The 16,888-nt window shown below is 45.5% G+C and overlaps 8 non-coding genes and 5 pseudogenes across 8 annotated transcripts; all 13 read right to left on the reverse strand.

Annotated features, from left to right (window-relative positions):
* Positions 1-386: 386 nt before the first annotated feature.
* On the reverse strand, positions 387-577 carry LOC141207518 (U2 spliceosomal RNA). Its single transcript, XR_012277852.1, has one exon. It is a non-coding gene; the product is annotated as a U2 spliceosomal RNA (small nuclear RNA).
* A 1,115-nt stretch (positions 578-1,692) lies between these two features.
* Positions 1,693-1,883, reverse strand: LOC141207176 (U2 spliceosomal RNA). Its single transcript, XR_012277598.1, has one exon. It is a non-coding gene; the product is annotated as a U2 spliceosomal RNA (small nuclear RNA).
* A 1,115-nt stretch (positions 1,884-2,998) lies between these two features.
* On the reverse strand, positions 2,999-3,189 carry LOC141207519 (U2 spliceosomal RNA). The gene has a single exon (XR_012277853.1). It is a non-coding gene; the product is annotated as a U2 spliceosomal RNA (small nuclear RNA).
* A 1,115-nt stretch (positions 3,190-4,304) lies between these two features.
* Positions 4,305-4,495, reverse strand: LOC141207520 (U2 spliceosomal RNA). The gene has a single exon (XR_012277854.1). It is a non-coding gene; the product is annotated as a U2 spliceosomal RNA (small nuclear RNA).
* Positions 4,496-5,610: 1,115 nt separating this feature from the next.
* LOC141207521 (U2 spliceosomal RNA) lies at positions 5,611-5,801 on the reverse strand. Its single transcript, XR_012277855.1, has one exon. It is a non-coding gene; the product is annotated as a U2 spliceosomal RNA (small nuclear RNA).
* Positions 5,802-6,916: 1,115 nt separating this feature from the next.
* LOC141207342 (U2 spliceosomal RNA) lies at positions 6,917-7,089 on the reverse strand (annotated as a pseudogene).
* A 2,972-nt stretch (positions 7,090-10,061) lies between these two features.
* On the reverse strand, positions 10,062-10,241 carry LOC141207304 (U2 spliceosomal RNA; annotated as a pseudogene).
* An 809-nt stretch (positions 10,242-11,050) lies between these two features.
* Positions 11,051-11,142, reverse strand: LOC141207384 (U2 spliceosomal RNA; annotated as a pseudogene).
* A 1,106-nt stretch (positions 11,143-12,248) lies between these two features.
* Positions 12,249-12,433, reverse strand: LOC141207281 (U2 spliceosomal RNA). The gene has a single exon (XR_012277696.1). It is a non-coding gene; the product is annotated as a U2 spliceosomal RNA (small nuclear RNA).
* A 524-nt stretch (positions 12,434-12,957) lies between these two features.
* LOC141207360 (U2 spliceosomal RNA) lies at positions 12,958-13,073 on the reverse strand (annotated as a pseudogene).
* A 1,115-nt stretch (positions 13,074-14,188) lies between these two features.
* Positions 14,189-14,373, reverse strand: LOC141207251 (U2 spliceosomal RNA). The gene has a single exon (XR_012277668.1). It is a non-coding gene; the product is annotated as a U2 spliceosomal RNA (small nuclear RNA).
* Positions 14,374-14,897: 524 nt separating this feature from the next.
* Positions 14,898-15,013, reverse strand: LOC141207361 (U2 spliceosomal RNA; annotated as a pseudogene).
* A 1,115-nt stretch (positions 15,014-16,128) lies between these two features.
* On the reverse strand, positions 16,129-16,319 carry LOC141207191 (U2 spliceosomal RNA). The gene has a single exon (XR_012277612.1). It is a non-coding gene; the product is annotated as a U2 spliceosomal RNA (small nuclear RNA).
* Positions 16,320-16,888: the final 569 nt, after the last annotated feature.

Below are 16,888 nucleotides of genomic sequence, written 5' to 3' on the forward strand. Positions count from 1 at the left end.
GATAACAAGGGCATTTGCTAAATAGATGGTGTGTGTGCAACAATATACTGAAAGGTCAATTATATTGTGCAGCTTATCTCACCACCTGTAGTTATTTAGGTGAAAGCTCCAAAATGCTTGCCTAATATGTCTGTTTATCCAAAAGGAAGTAAAAAGGGAGAGCTAGAAAGATAGCATTGCATCACATTACATGGCAATGCAATGCACAGTTGCTGAAGTTGAACCAAAATGAGCTTGTAATCTGGCTTCTGCAACTTTGAACATGAAAAATCCAATGAGGAGAAGAAAAGCAAAGCCAAAGAGTCCATCCCAAAATCCGACAAACAAGCAAAATGAACAAAAAACATTGAATTCAATTCTTTCTGATTTTAGAAACTGCATTAAAGAAGGGGTGCACCGGTCCTGGAGATACTGCAATACCAGGTCAATGCGTGGAGTGGACAGAGCAAGCTCTTTTTCCATCTCCCTGTTCTAAAAATCCATTTAATATATGGTCCCCAGATAGGGGACGTATCAGATATTAAACTGATAAGAACAGATACTACACTTGATCTTAGCCAAAAGGCCGAGAAGCGATAACCAGAATTGGTTTCAAACTACGGAGCCACCCAAGGATCCTGAAAAGTCCATTTGTGGAGATGAGCTCCTGGACTCCCGTTAAGAAGACATGTTGTCAACCTCTAGATCCCTTACATGCCTGCACTTTTCGGCTTGCTGCTGCTGCAATCCACGCGTTTTAGATCTGCATAACTCCACCTCTTTAAACACAGCACCTTCACCCCTTGCTGTTCCCACCCGCCTCAACACCGTTGGAAGGGAGGAGAACCAATTAAGGCGGGGGGTGGGGTGGAACGAGCAGCTGTCTACCCTTAGCAGGAGGGCTCCTGATTACATAACTCTCCTGCTGCTGCTGCTGCTGGCTGTCCAGCAGCAGACTGAAGGTGGCTGCTGCTGTGCACAGGTATATAAAGGCTCAGAGCCTATTATGACACGCGCAGCCAGCGTTCCATTGCCACATTCCATCTACTGCAGGCAGGATACCTGGCTGGCTGAATGTCGCTGAGAAGCTCACAGAGACCGCCATAAGCAACAGTTTAACAGAATGCCACAGACTAATCAACCAAACTTTTTGGGTTGGGTTCTCTTTTATAGTCTGCAGGCATTAAATGAAAGAAGTCAGTGTTCCAGCAGAAGGAGACAACGTTTCAGAAAAGGCATTGTAGCAAACCAAAAAAGAAATTTTAAGCGCAGCAGAGTAACCAGCGCACATACCTGTTAGCTCAGGTGAGTTTAAAAGGCTGCTGTTGATAACAAGGGCATTTGCTAAATAGATGGTGTGTGTGCAACAATATACTGAAAGGTCAATTATATTGTGCAGCTTATCTCACCACCTGTAGTTATTTAGGTGAAAGCTCCAAAATGCTTGCCTAATATGTCTGTTTATCCAAAAGGAAGTAAAAAGGGAGAGCTAGAAAGATAGCATTGCATCACATTACATGGCAATGCAATGCACAGTTGCTGAAGTTGAACCAAAATGAGCTTGTAATCTGGCTTCTGCAACTTTGAACATGAAAAATCCAATGAGGAGAAGAAAAGCAAAGCCAAAGAGTCCATCCCCAAATCCGACAAACAAGCAAAATGAACAAAAAACATTGAATTCAATTCTTTCTGATTTTAGAAACTGCATTAAAGAAGGGGTGCACCGGTCCTGGAGATACTGCAATACCAGGTCAATGCGTGGAGTGGACAGAGCAAGCTATTTTTCCATCTCCCTGTTCTAAAAATCCATTTAATATATGGTCCCCAGATAGGGGACGTATCAGATATTAAACTGATAAGAACAGATACTACACTTGATCTTAGCCAAAAGGCCGAGAAGCGATAACCAGAATTGGTTTCAAACTACGGAGCCACCCAAGGATCCTGAAAAGTCCATTTGTGGAGATGAGCTCCTGGACTCCCGTTAAGAAGACATGTTGTCAACCTCTAGATCCCTTACATGCCTGCACTTTTCGGCTTGCTGCTGCTGCAATCCACGCGTTTTAGATCTGCATAACTCCACCTCTTTAAACACAGCACCTTCACCCCCTGCTGTTCCCACCCGCCTCAACACCGTTGGAAGGGAGGAGAACCAATTAAGGCGGGGGGTGGGGTGGAACGAGCAGCTGTCTACCCTTAGCAGGAGGGCTCCTGATTACATACCTCTCCTGCTGCTGCTGCTGCTGGCTGTCCAGCAGCAGACTGAAGGTGGCTGCTGCTGTGCACAGGTATATAAAGGCTCAGAGCCTATTATGACACGCGCAGCCAGCGTTCCATTGCCACATTCCATCTACTGCAGGCAGGATACCTGGCTGGCTGAATGTCGCTGAGAAGCTCACAGAGACCGCCATAAGCAACAGTTTAACAGAATGCCACAGACTAATCAACCAAACTTTTTGGGTTGGGTTCTCTTTTATAGTCTGCAGGCATTAAATGAAAGAAGTCAGTGTTCCAGCAGAAGGAGACAACGTTTCAGAAAAGGCATTGTAGCAAACCAAAAAAGAAATTTTAAGCGCAGCAGAGTAACCAGCGCACATACCTGTTAGCTCAGGTGAGTTTAAAAGGCTGCTGTTGATAACAAGGGCATTTGCTAAATAGATGGTGTGTGCGCAACAATATACTGAAAGGTCAATTATATTGTGCAGCTTATCTCACCACCTGTAGTTATTTAGGTGAAAGCTCCAAAATGCTTGCCTAATATGTCTGTTTATCCAAAAGGAAGTAAAAAGGGAGAGCTAGAAAGATAGCATTGCATCACATTACATGGCAATGCAATGCACAGTTGCTGAAGTTGAACCAAAATGAGCTTGTAATCTGGCTTCTGCAACTTTGAACATGAAAAATCCAATGAGGAGAAGAAAAGCAAAGCCAAAGAGTCCATCCCAAAATCCGACAAACAAGCAAAATGAACAAAAAACATTGAATTCAATTCTTTCTGATTTTAGAAACCTCATTAAAGAAGGGGTGCACCGGTCCTGGAGATACTGCAATACCAGGTCAATGCGTGGAGTGGACAGAGCAAGCTCTTTTTCCATCTCCCTGTTCTAAAAATCCATTTAATATATGGTCCCCAGATAGGGGACGTATCAGATATTAAACTGATAAGAACAGATACTACACTTGATCTTAGCCAAAAGGCCGAGAAGCGATAACCAGAATTGGTTTCAAACTACGGAGCCACCCAAGGATCCTGAAAAGTCCATTTGTGGAGATGAGCTCCTGGACTCCCGTTAAGAAGACATGTTGTCAACCTCTAGATCCCTTACATGCCTGCACTTTTCGGCTTGCTGCTGCTGCAATCCACGCGTTTTAGATCTGCATAACTCCACTTCTTTAAACACAGCACCTTCACCCCCTGCTGTTCCCACCCGCCTCAACACCGTTGGAAGGGAGGAGAACCAATTAAGGCGGGGGGTGGGGTGGAACGAGCAGCTGTCTACCCTTAGCAGGAGGGCTCCTGATTACATACCTCTCCTGCTGCTGCTGCTGCTGGCTGTCCAGCAGCAGACTGAAGGTGGCTGCTGCTGTGCACAGGTATATAAAGGCTCAGAGCCTATTATGACACGCGCAGCCAGCGTTCCATTGCCACATTCCATCTACTGCAGGCAGGATACCTGGCTGGCTGAATGTCGCTGAGAAGCTCACAGAGACCGCCATAAGCAACAGTTTAACAGAATGCCACAGACTAATCAACCAAACTTTTTGGGTTGGGTTCTCTTTTATAGTCTGCAGGCATTAAATGAAAGAAGTCAGTGTTCCAGCAGAAGGAGACAACGTTTCAGAAAAGGCATTGTAGCAAACCAAAAAAGAAATTTTAAGCGCAGCAGAGTAACCAGCGCACATACCTGTTAGCTCAGGTGAGGTTAAAAGGCTGCTGTTGATAACAAGGGCATTTGCTAAATAGATGGTGTGTGTGCAACAATATACTGAAAGGTCAATTATATTGTGCAGCTTATCTCACCACCTGTAGTTATTTAGGTGAAAGCTCCAAAATGCTTGCCTAATATGTCTGTTTATCCAAAAGGAAGTAAAAAGGGAGAGCTAGAAAGATAGCATTGCATCACATTACATGGCAATGCAATGCACAGTTGCTGAAGTTGAACCAAAATGAGCTTGTAATCTGGCTTCTGCAACTTTGAACATGAAAAATCCAATGAGGAGAAGAAAAGCAAAGCCAAAGAGTCCATCCCAAAATCCGACAAACAAGCAAAATGAACAAAAAACATTGAATTCAATTCTTTCTGATTTTAGAAACTGCATTAAAGAAGGGGTGCACCGGTCCTGGAGATACTGCAATACCAGGTCAATGCGTGGAGTGGACAGAGCAAGCTCTTTTTCCATCTCCCTGTTCTAAAAATCCATTTAATATATGGTCCCCAGATAGGGGACGTATCAGATATTAAACTGATAAGAACAGATACTACACTTGATCTTAGCCAAAAGGCCGAGAAGCGATAACCAGAATTGGTTTCAAACTACGGAGCCACCCAAGGATCCTGAAAAGTCCATTTGTGGAGATGAGCTCCTGGACTCCCGTTAAGAAGACATGTTGTCAACCTCTAGATCCCTTACATGCCTGCACTTTTCGGCTTGCTGCTGCTGCAATCCACGCGTTTTAGATCTGCATAACTCCACCTCTTTAAACACAGCACCTTCACCCCCTGCTGTTCCCACCCGCCTCAACACCGTTGGAAGGGAGGAGAACCAATTAAGGCGGGGGGTGGGGTGGAACGAGCAGCTGTCTACCCTTAGCAGGAGGGCTCCTGATTACATACCTCTCCTGCTGCTGCTGCTGCTGGCTGTCCAGCAGCAGACTGAAGGTGGCTGCTGCTGTGCACAGGTATATAAAGGCTCAGAGCCTATTATGACACGCGCAGCCAGCGTTCCATTGCCACATTCCATCTACTGCAGGCAGGATACCTGGCTGGCTGAATGTCGCTGAGAAGCTCACAGAGACCGCCATAAGCAACAGTTTAACAGAATGCCACAGACTAATCAACCAAACTTTTTGGGTTGGGTTCTCTTTTATAGTCTGCAGGCATTAAATGAAAGAAGTCAGTGTTCCAGCAGAAGGAGACAACGTTTCAGAAAAGGCATTGTAGCAAACCAAAAAAGAAATTTTAAGCGCAGCAGAGTAACCAGCGCACATACCTGTTAGCTCAGGTGAGTTTAAAAGGCTGCTGTTGATAACAAGGGCATTTGCTAAATAGATGGTGTGTGTGCAACAATATACTGAAAGGTCAATTATATTGTGCAGCTTATCTCACCACCTGTAGTTATTTAGGTGAAAGCTCCAAAATGCTTGCCTAATATGTCTGTTTATCCAAAAGGAAGTAAAAAGGGAGAGCTAGAAAGATAGCATTGCATCACATTACATGGCAATGCAATGCACAGTTGCTGAAGTTGAACCAAAATGAGCTTGTAATCTGGCTTCTGCAACTTTGAACATGAAAAATCCAATGAGGAGAAGAAAAGCAAAGCCAAAGAGTCCATCCCAAAATCCGACAAACAAGCAAAATGAACAAAAAACATTGAATTCAATTCTTTCTGATTTTAGAAACTGCATTAAAGAAGGGGTGCACCGGTCCTGGAGATACTGCAATACCAGGTCAATGCGTGGAGTGGACAGAGCAAGCTCTTTTTCCATCTCCCTGTTCTAAAAATCCATTTAATATATGGTCCCCAGATAGGGGACGTATCAGATATTAAACTGATAAGAACAGATACTACACTTGATCTTAGCCAAAAGGCCGAGAAGCGATAACCAGAATTGGTTTCAAACTACGGAGCCACCCAAGGATCCTGAAAAGTCCATTTGTGGAGATGAGCTCCTGGACTCCCGTTAAGAAGACATGTTGTCAACCTCTAGATCCCTTACATGCCTGCACTTTTCGGCTTGCTGCTGCTGCAATCCACGCGTTTTAGATCTGCATAACTCCACCTCTTTAAACACAGCACCTTCACCCCCTGCTGTTCCCACCCGCCTCAACACCGTTGGAAGGGAGGAGAACCAATTAAGGCGGGGGGTGGGGTGGAACGAGCAGCTGTCTACCCTTAGCAGGAGGGCTCCTGATTACATACCTCTCCTGCTGCTGCTGCTGCTGGCTGTCCAGCAGCAGACTGAAGGTGGCTGCTGCTGTGCACAGGTATATAAAGGCTCAGAGCCTATTATGACACACGCAGCCAGCGTTCCATTGCCACATTCCATCTACTGCAGGCAGGATACCTGGCTGGCTGAATGTCGCTGAGAAGCTCACAGAGACCGCCATAAGCAACAGTTTAACAGAATGCCACAGACTAATCAACCAAACTTTTTGGGTTGGGTTCTCTTTTATAGTCTGCAGGCATTAAATGAAAGAAGTCAGTGTTCCAGCAGAAGGAGACAACGTTTCAGAAAAGGCATTGTAGCAAACCAAAAAAGAAATTTTAAGCGCAGCAGAGTAACCAGCGCACATACCTGTTAGCTCAGGTGAGTTTAAAAGGCTGCTGTTGATAACAAGGGCATTTGCTAAATAGATGGTGTGTGTGCAACAATATACTGAAAGGTCAATTATATTGTGCAGCTTATCTCACCACCTGTAGTTATTTAGGTGAAAGCTCCAAAATGCTTGCCTAATATGTCTGTTTATCCATAAGGAAGTAAAAAGGGAGAGCTAGAAAGATAGCATTGCATCACATTACATGGCAATGCAATGCACAGTTGCTGAAGTTGAACCAAAATGAGCTTGTAATCTGGCTTCTGCAACTTTGAACATGAAAAATCCAATGAGGAGAAGAAAAGCAAAGCCAAAGAGTCCATCCCAAAATCCGACAAACAAGCAAAATGAACAAAAAACATTGAATTCAATTCTTTCTGATTTTAGAAACTGCATTAAAGAAGGGGTGCACCGGTCCTGGAGATACTGCAATACCAGGTCAATGCGTGGAGTGGACAGAGCAAGCTCTTTTTCCATCTCCCTGTTCTAAAAATCCATTTAATATATGGTCCCCAGATAGGGGACGTATCAGATATTAAACTGATAAGAACAGATTTTTTTTTTTTATTTTTATTTTTTTTTTTCCACTCAGATTACAAGTCCCATATTTACCATTTCATGCTTTGCAATGATTTCCAAATGGTATTAGGTTGTTATCCATCATTGTGGGTCATATATCCATTTTTCCAATCTTATTTTATATATATACGTTTATATTATCACAATACAGTTATTCCATATTCTTTACATCACAACATTACAATCTTTACCATTACGATTTAAGGCAACATTCCTCTCTTCAGGCCATATGCTGCCAAGGCATTCAAAAGCCTTCCATCCAGAAACCGACCATCCCAAGCTTCTTCTACCTCTTTAGCCAACGACTGAGGTATTCTGTAAGTTGAAAAAAAACGATGCATATCGCTATAAATGTTATTCCACACTTTGCGCCTTAGACTAGCCTGACTCCCCCCTTCACAACTATTTAGCATTTTCAACACTTCTTGTCTCTCCTCCATCTCCCTCATATTTTTTTCTGAAACATCCTTTGCTTTACTAGAGTCCTTCCCAGATGACAAAACTCCTTCAATTTCTTCTCTGGCTTCACATGCGACATCCTCTCTTTCTTCTTCACTAGTTTCTTCACCCTCCTCCTCCTCTTCCATATTACTTACAGCACCTTCCTTTTCATCCTGACTGGAGGACTCACTTTCCTCCTGATCTTCTGACTCCCTATCCACCTCCACTTCTTCTTCCAAGCTAGTATTTTCAATCTCAACGTCTGTGATATCACTCTCAGTATCTTCTTCCATATGATCACCTTCTTTTCTTATATCTCTTATTTGTTCCTCCTTCTTTTGAGATATGTTCTCTTCCGTTTCATCATGGGGGCAGCTTCAGACTCTTCTTCTTTTCCATCTTCCTTGTCAACTGACTTCTCCTCCCTTTTATTGACAGGACAGCAATCATATAAATGACCACTGCCACCACATAGATTACATTTCTTACTTTTTTCACAATTCTCTGCCTTATGTCCCACTTCTTCACACTTGGCACACCACTGTAATGTACAGGAATCCTTTTCATGGCCATACTGTTTACAACGCCTACAAAACTTCGGCATACCTGTAAAGAACATATCTCCATTAACTGTCCCGATTTTGAATCTACTTGGTGGGAGTACCACAACACCATCCGAACTTTCCTTGAACTTGACCAGGAACCTCCACCTCGTGGTCCAAAAACCATATCGGTTAAACATTTTGCCAGCAGAACTCACTTTCTCACAGTACCGGGATAAAAAGGTCATGATCTCTTCTTCCAATATGAAAGGACTATACATCCTTATTACTATTAGCCTTTCCTTCCTAGGAAAATGCGACACAAAAAAAACACCTTCAAGTATCGAATCTTCCTTCACTAGATCCATTCTCTTCCAAAAGTCAGAAAAGATATCTTCTGAACAAAAAATAACATCATATATCCCTCTCTTCGGGAACTCCAACATAGACAAAACTTGTTCCATTTGAACTTCCAATAGTTCAAACAAAATCTTCTCTACCAAAAAAAACAAGCCAGACTTCTTCTTCTCTGGATCCAAAAAAATAAACCGCACTGCATTCTTCAATCTTGCAAAAACTGGGACCTCTTCACAGGTCAGCATATTTGGGCTTCTCCCGTCCATATCTTCACACCAAAGGTGGCAAAAATCCTCCTCGCCTACTTAAAAAAAGCAGGCAGGCTGATCGCCCCTCGTTGCCCCGGGACTAATCCGGCTCCCCAAAAGCAGCAAGGGGGTGAAGCCGCACTGCTACATGCAGCGATCCCCCGAGGCCAAGGAGCCGGGTACCCAAGGCACCTCTCAGCCAAGACCAAGGCAGCAACCGGTAGATCACTGCACTTGATCTTAGCCAAAAGGCCGAGAAGCGATAACCAGAATTGGTTTCAAACTACGGAGCCACCCAAGGATCCTGAAAAGTCCATTTGTGGAGATGAGCTCCTGGACTCCCGTTAAGAAGACATGTTGTCAACCTCTAGATCCCTTACATGCCTGCACTTTTCGGCTTGCTGCTGCTGCAATCCACGCGTTTTAGATCTGCATAACTCCACCTCTTTAATCACAGCACCTTCACCCCCTGCTGTTCCCACCCGCCTCAACACCGTTGGAAGGGAGGAGAACCAATTAAGGCGGGGGGTGGGGTGGAACGAGCAGCTGTCTACCCTTAGCAGGAGGGCTCCTGATTACATACCTCTCCTGCTGCTGCTGCTGCTGGCTGTCCAGCAGCAGACTGAAGGTGGCTGCTGCTGTGCACAGGTATATAAAGGCTCAGAGCCTATTATGACACGCGCAGCCAGCGTTCCATTGCCACATTCCATCTACTGCAGGCAGGATACCTGGCTGGCTGAATGTCGCTGAGAAGCTCACAGAGACCGCCATAAGCAACAGTTTAACAGAATGCCACAGACTAATCAACCAAACTTTTTGGGTTGGGTTCTCTTTTATAGTCTGCAGGCATTAAATGAAAGAAGTCAGTGTTCCAGCAGAAGGAGACAACGTTTCAGAAAAGGCATTGTAGCAAACCAAAAAAGAAATTTTAAGCGCAGCAGAGTAACCAGCGCACATACCTGTTAGCTCAGGTGAGTTTAAAAGGCTGCTGTTGATAACAAGGGCATTTGCTAAATAGATGGTGTGTGTGCAACAATATACTGAAAGGTCAATTATATTGTGCAGCTTATCTCACCACCTGTAGTTATTTAGGTGAAAGCTCCAAAATGCTTGCCTAATATGTCTGTTTATCCAAAAGGAAGTAAAAAGGGAGAGCTAGAAAGATAGCATTGCATCACATTACATGGCAATGCAATGCACAGTTGCTGAAGTTGAACCAAAATGAGCTTGTAATCTGGCTTCTGCAACTTTGAACATGAAAAATCCAATGAGGAGAAGAAAAGCAAAGCCAAAGAGTCCATCCCAAAATCCGACAAACAAGCAAAATGAACAAAAAACATTGAATTCAATTCTTTCTGATTTTAGAAACTGCATTAAAGAAGGGGTGCACCGGTCCTGGAGATACTGCAATACCAGGTCAATGCGTGGAGTGGACAGAGCAAGCTCTTTTTCCATCTCCCTGTTCTAAAAATCCATTTAATATATGGTCCCCAGATAGGGGACGTATCAGATATTAAACTGATAAGAACAGATTTTTTTTTTTTTTTTTTAAATTCTTTTGGCGAAAGCCCGAATTCGTGTACAAAACCCGAGTGCGCTTAAAAAAGTGACAAGTGCCACAAAAAAAGTGCACTAGGATGCTGGTCTTCATGAAACCCTCTCCAAAAGGAGAAGGGTCCCCCAAACCATTCCCCGTCCCTCCGAGCCAAAAGGCCACAGCGAGGAACAGGGACAAAAAGCCACCTCCAGCCGAAGCCAGAGGCGACCCAATCTTACCACCAGCACCTGCCCGAGTTCTCACCCGAGCAAGGCACTGGGAGCCAAAGACTGTGCTCCCCTCCCGAAAGAGGGGAGCCAACAACGCTCTCCTCCCGAAAGAGGAGAGCCAGGGGGGTTCAGGGGGGAGCGGAACCTGATGGCCACACACTCCCCCCCTAGACCTGCCAAGAGAGGAACCCGTAAGGGAACCGCATCCCGACAAAATCCTAGTAGGACGTGACACACGTGAATAAGTGGACACACAGTGACAAAGAAATTAAATAAATAGTGAAGGTTTCACAGTATAATACTGCCCGGACCTTCGACCGGGAATTGAAAAATTCCCCATCCTAAGGCCAGAAGGCCCGGAATAAGGGTGTGTGCGAAGAAAGAAAATTTGAAGTGCTTGTGCAAATGTGCCATAAACTCAAGTGGGGTTCCCAATCCCAGTGAGTTAAGGCACCCCAGGGTCACCACTCCTGGGGCACTTCACACTTCGGGCTTTCGATCTTCCCCGGCCCAATGGCGTCGATCCTGGGGGGCCATGCTTTCCACCAGATGACTATATTAGCCACCTGGCGTACTAACAAGCGCCTAAACCCCAGTGTGCATAATGTATCAATCTACTAGGGCGGCCAACATCCAAAACCGCCTTTTCGAAAGATACTACACTTGATCTTAGCCAAAAGGCCGAGAAGCGATAACCAGAATTGGTTTCAAACTACGGAGCCACCCAAGGATCCTGAAAAGTCCATTTGTGGAGATGAGCTCCTGGACTCCCGTTAAGAAGACATGTTGTCAACCTCTAGATCCCTTACATGCCTGCACTTTTCGGCTTGCTGCTGCTGCAATCCACGCGTTTTAGATCTGCATAACTCCACCTCTTTAAACACAGCACCTTCACCCCCTGCTGTTCCCACCCGCCTCAACACCGTTGGAAGGGAGGAGAACCAATTAAGGCGGGGGGTGGGGTGGAACGAGCAGCTTTCTACCCTTAGCAGGAGGGCTCCTGATTACATACCTCTCCTGCTGCTGGCTGTCCAGCAGCAGACTGAAGGTGGCTGCTGCTGTGCACAGGTATATAAAGGCTCAGAGCCTATTATGACACGCGCAGCCAGCGTTCCATTGCCACATTCCATCTACTGCAGGCAGGATACCTGGCTGGCTGAATGTCGCTGAGAAGCTCACAGAGACCGCCATAAGCAACAGTTTAACAGAATGCCACAGACTAATCAACCAAACTTTTTGGGTTGGGTTCTCTTTTATAGTCTGCAGGCATTAAATGAAAGAAGTCAGTGTTCCAGCAGAAGGAGACAACGTTTCAGAAAAGGCATTGTAGCAAACCAAAAAAGAAATTTTAAGCGCAGCAGAGTAACCAGCGCACATACCTGTTAGCTCAGGTGAGTTTAAAAGGCTGCTGTTGATAGCAAGGGCATTTGCTAAATAGATGGTGTGTGTGCAACAATATACTGAAAGGTCAATTATATTGTGCAGCTTATCTCACCACCTGTAGTTATTTAGGTGAAAGCTCCAAAATGCTTGCCTAATATGTCTGTTTATCCAAAAGGAAGTAAAAAGGGAGAGCTAGAAAGATAGCATTGCATCACATTACATGGCAATGCAATGCACAGTTGCTGAAGTTGAACCAAAATGAGCTTGTAATCTGGCTTCTGCAACTTTGAACATGAAAAATCCAATGAGGAGAAGAAAAGCAAAGCCAAAGAGTCCATCCCAAAATCCGACAAACAAGCAAAATGAACAAAAAACATTGAATTCAATTCTTTCTGATTTTAGAAACTGCATTAAAGAAGGGGTGCACCGGTCCTGGAGATACTGCAATACCAGGTCAATGCGTGGAGTGGACAGAGCAAGCTCTTTTTCCATCTCCCTGTTCTAAAAATCCATTTAATATATGGTCACCAGATAGGGGACGTATCAGATATTAAACTGATAAGAACAGATTTTTTTTTGATTGAAGCTGCATCCAAGGCACTGAAAAATGTGACCGAAGTCACACCAAAACAGCGCACGAGGCGAGGATTCATGTGGACCCTTCCCGGAGGAGAGGGTCCCCAATAAACCATCCCCATCCCTCCGAGCCAGAAGGCCACAGCGAGGGTCAGGGATCTCCGATGCTCTCCCTAGCCGAAGCCGGAGAAGAGCCGTTTTCGTGCTCCCAGCTTCCATCTAGGCTGCCACCCTAGTGGAGCTGGAGCCTGTGTTGGTTTCTCAGCCCAAAGCTGACCGGACCTCCGACCGGGTTTATAAAAATTCCCCTTCCTAGCCCGGAGGCCAGGAATAGGGGGGGTTGCTCAGAAAGTATGATTGGCAAAGGTGCGGCGTGCTACGAAGCCAAGTCTTTCTGGGGTTCAGAGTCCCAGTAAGCTTGGACTCCCACCAGGGCGCCTACTCCTGGGGCACATTGCTCCAAAGCCCTCACACTTACCCAGCCTAGTGACTTCGATCCTGGAGGGCCATGTTTTCCATCAGATAACTCTATGAGCCACCTGGCGTACTAACAAGTGCACCAAACCAGTGTGTAATATGCATCAATTTACTAGGGCAGCCCAAGGACAAAACTGCCTTTTCAAAAGATACTACACTTGATCTTAGCCAAAAGGCCGAGAAGCGATAACCAGAATTGGTTTCAAACTACGGAGCCACCCAAGGATCCTGAAAAGTCCATTTGTGGAGATGAGCTCCTGGACTCCCGTTAAGAAGACATGTTGTCAACCTCTAGATCCCTTACATGCCTGCACTTTTCGGCTTGCTGCTGCTGCAATCCACGCGTTTTAGATCTGCATAACTCCACCTCTTTAAACACAGCACCTTCACCCCCTGCTGTTCCCACCCGCCTCAACACCGTTGGAAGGGAGGAGAACCAATTAAGGCGGGGGGTGGGGTGGAACGAGCAGCTGTCTACCCTTAGCAGGAGGGCTCCTGATTACATACCTCTCCTGCTGCTGCTGCTGCTGGCTGTCCAGCAGCAGACTGAAGGTGGCTGCTGCTGTGCACAGGTATATAAAGGCTCAGAGCCTATTATGACACGCGCAGCCAGCGTTCCATTGCCACATTCCATCTACTGCAGGCAGGATACCTGGCTGGCTGAATGTCGCTGAGAAGCTCACAGAGACCGCCATAAGCAACAGTTTAACAGAATGCCACAGACTAATCAACCAAACTTTTTGGGTTGGGTTCTCTTTTATAGTCTGCAGGCATTAAATGAAAGAAGTCAGTGTTCCAGCAGAAGGAGACAACGTTTCAGAAAAGGCATTGTAGCAAACCAAAAAAGAAATTTTAAGCGCAGCAGAGTAACCAGCGCACATACCTGTTAGCTCAGGTGAGTTTAAAAGGCTGCTGTTGATAACAAGGGCATTTGCTAAATAGATGGTGTGTGTGCAACAATATACTGAAAGGTCAATTATATTGTGCAGCTTATCTCACCACCTGTAGTTATTTAGGTGAAAGCTCCAAAATGCTTGCCTAATATGTCTGTTTATCCAAAAGGAAGTAAAAAGGGAGAGCTAGAAAGATAGCATTGCATCACATTACATGGCAATGCAATGCACAGTTGCTGAAGTTGAACCAAAATGAGCTTGTAATCTGGCTTCTGCAACTTTGAACATGAAAAATCCAATGAGGAGAAGAAAAGCAAAGCCAAAGAGTCCATCCCAAAATCCGACAAACAAGCAAAATGAACAAAAAACATTGAATTCAATTCTTTCTGATTTTAGAAACTGCATTAAAGAAGGGGTGCACCGGTCCTGGAGATACTGCAATACCAGGTCAATGCGTGGAGTGGACAGAGCAAGCTCTTTTTCCATCTCCCTGTTCTAAAAATCCATTTAATATATGGTCCCCAGATAGGGGACGTATCAGATATTAAACTGATAAGAACAGATTTTTTTTTGATTGAAGCTGCATCCAAGGCACTGAAAAATGTGACCGAAGTCACACCAAAACAGCGCACGAGGCGAGGATTCATGTGGACCCTTCCCGGAGGAGAGGGTCCCCAATAAACCATCCCCATCCCTCCGAGCCAGAAGGCCACAGCGAGGGTCAGGGATCTCCGATGCTCTCCCTAGCCGAAGCCGGAGAAGAGCCGTTTTCGTGCTCCCAGCTTCCATCTAGGCTGCCACCCTAGTGGAGCTGGAGCCTGTGTTGGTTTCTCAGCCCAAAGCTGACCGGACCTCCGACCGGGTTTATAAAAATTCCCCTTCCTAGCCCGGAGGCCAGGAATAGGGGGGGTTGCTCAGAAAGTATGATTGGCAAAGGTGCGGCGTGCTACGAAGCCAAGTCTTTCTGGGGTTCAGAGTCCCAGTAAGCTTGGACTCCCACCAGGGCGCCTACTCCTGGGGCACATTGCTCCAAAGCCCTCACACTTACCCAGCCTAGTGACTTCGATCCTGGAGGGCCATGTTTTCCATCAGATAACTCTATGAGCCACCTGGCGTACTAACAAGTGCACCAAACCAGTGTGTAATATGCATCAATTTACTAGGGCAGCCCAAGGACAAAACTGCCTTTTCAAAAGATACTACACTTGATCTTAGCCAAAAGGCCGAGAAGCGATAACCAGAATTGGTTTCAAACTACGGAGCCACCCAAGGATCCTGAAAAGTCCATTTGTGGAGATGAGCTCCTGGACTCCCGTTAAGAAGACATGTTGTCAACCTCTAGATCCCTTACATGCCTGCACTTTTCGGCTTGCTGCTGCTGCAATCCACGCGTTTTAGATCTGCATAACTCCACCTCTTTAAACACAGCACCTTCACCCCCTGCTGTTCCCACCCGCCTCAACACCGTTGGAAGGGAGGAGAACCAATTAAGGCGGGGGGTGGGGTGGAACGAGCAGCTGTCTACCCTTAGCAGGAGGGCTCCTGATTACATACCTCTCCTGCTGCTGCTGCTGCTGGCTGTCCAGCAGCAGACTGAAGGTGGCTGCTGCTGTGCACAGGTATATAAAGGCTCAGAGCCTATTATGACACGCGCAGCCAGCGTTCCATTGCCACATTCCATCTACTGCAGGCAGGATACCTGGCTGGCTGAATGTCGCTGAGAAGCTCACAGAGACCGCCATAAGCAACAGTTTAACAGAATGCCACAGACTAATCAACCAAACTTTTTGGGTTGGGTTCTCTTTTATAGTCTGCAGGCATTAAATGAAAGAAGTCAGTGTTCCAGCAGAAGGAGACAACGTTTCAGAAAAGGCATTGTAGCAAACCAAAAAAGAAATTTTAAGCGCAGCAGAGTAACCAGCGCACATACCTGTTAGCTCAGGTGAGTTTAAAAGGCTGCTGTTGATAACAAGGGCATTTGCTAAATAGATGGTGTGTGTGCAACAATATACTGAAAGGTCAATTATATTGTGCAGCTTATCTCACCACCTGTAGTTATTTAGGTGAAAGCTCCAAAATGCTTGCCTAATATGTCTGTTTATCCAAAAGGAAGTAAAAAGGGAGAGCTAGAAAGATAGCATTGCATCACATTACATGGCAATGCAATGCACACTTGCTGAAGTTGAACCAAAATGAGCTTGTAATCTGGCTTCTGCAACTTTGAACATGAAAAATCCAATGAGGAGAAGAAAAGCAAAGCCAAAGAGTCCATCCCAAAATCCGACAAACAAGCAAAATGAACAAAAAACATTGAATTCAATTCTTTCTGATTTTAGAAACTGCATTAAAGAAGGGGTGCACCGGTTCTGGAGATACTGCAATACCAGGTCAATGCGTGGAGTGGACAGAGCAAGCTCTTTTTCCATCTCCCTGTTCTAAAAATCCATTTAATATATGGTCCCCAGATAGGGGACGTATCAGATATTAAACTGATAAGAACAGATACTACACTTGATCTTAGCCAAAAGGCCGAGAAGCGATAACCAGAATTGGTTTCAAACTACGGAGCCACCCAAGGATCCTGAAAAGTCCATTTGTGGAGATGAGCTCCTGGACTCCCGTTAAGAAGACATGTTGTCAACCTCTAGATCCCTTACATGCCTGCACTTTTCGGCTTGCTGCTGCTGCAATCCACGCGTTTTAGATCTGCATAACTACACCTCTTTAAACACAGCACCTTCACCCCCTGCTGTTCCCACCCGCCTCAACACCGTTGGAAGGGAGGAGAAGAAATTAAGGCGGGGGGTGGGGTGGAACGAGCAGCTGTCTACCCTTAGCAGGAGGGCTCCTGATTACATACCTCTCCTGCTGCTGCTGGCTGTCCAGCAGCAGACTGAAGGTGGCTGCTGCTGTGCACAGGTATATAAAGGCTCAGAGCCTATTATGACACGCGCAGCCAGCGTTCCATTGCCACATTCCATCTACTGCAGGCAGGATACCTGGCTGGCTGAATGTCGCTGAGAAGCTCACAGAGACCGCCATAAGCAACATTTTAACAGAATGCCACAGACTAATCAACCAAACTTTTTGGGTTGGGTTCTCTTTTATAG

This window comes from Phyllobates terribilis, unplaced genomic scaffold, assembly GCF_046119375.1.
Source record: "Phyllobates terribilis strain yellow unplaced genomic scaffold, ASM4611937v1 Scaffold_160__1_contigs__length_4322635, whole genome shotgun sequence".
In the NCBI taxonomy this organism is placed as follows: domain Eukaryota; kingdom Metazoa; phylum Chordata; class Amphibia; order Anura; family Dendrobatidae; genus Phyllobates; species Phyllobates terribilis.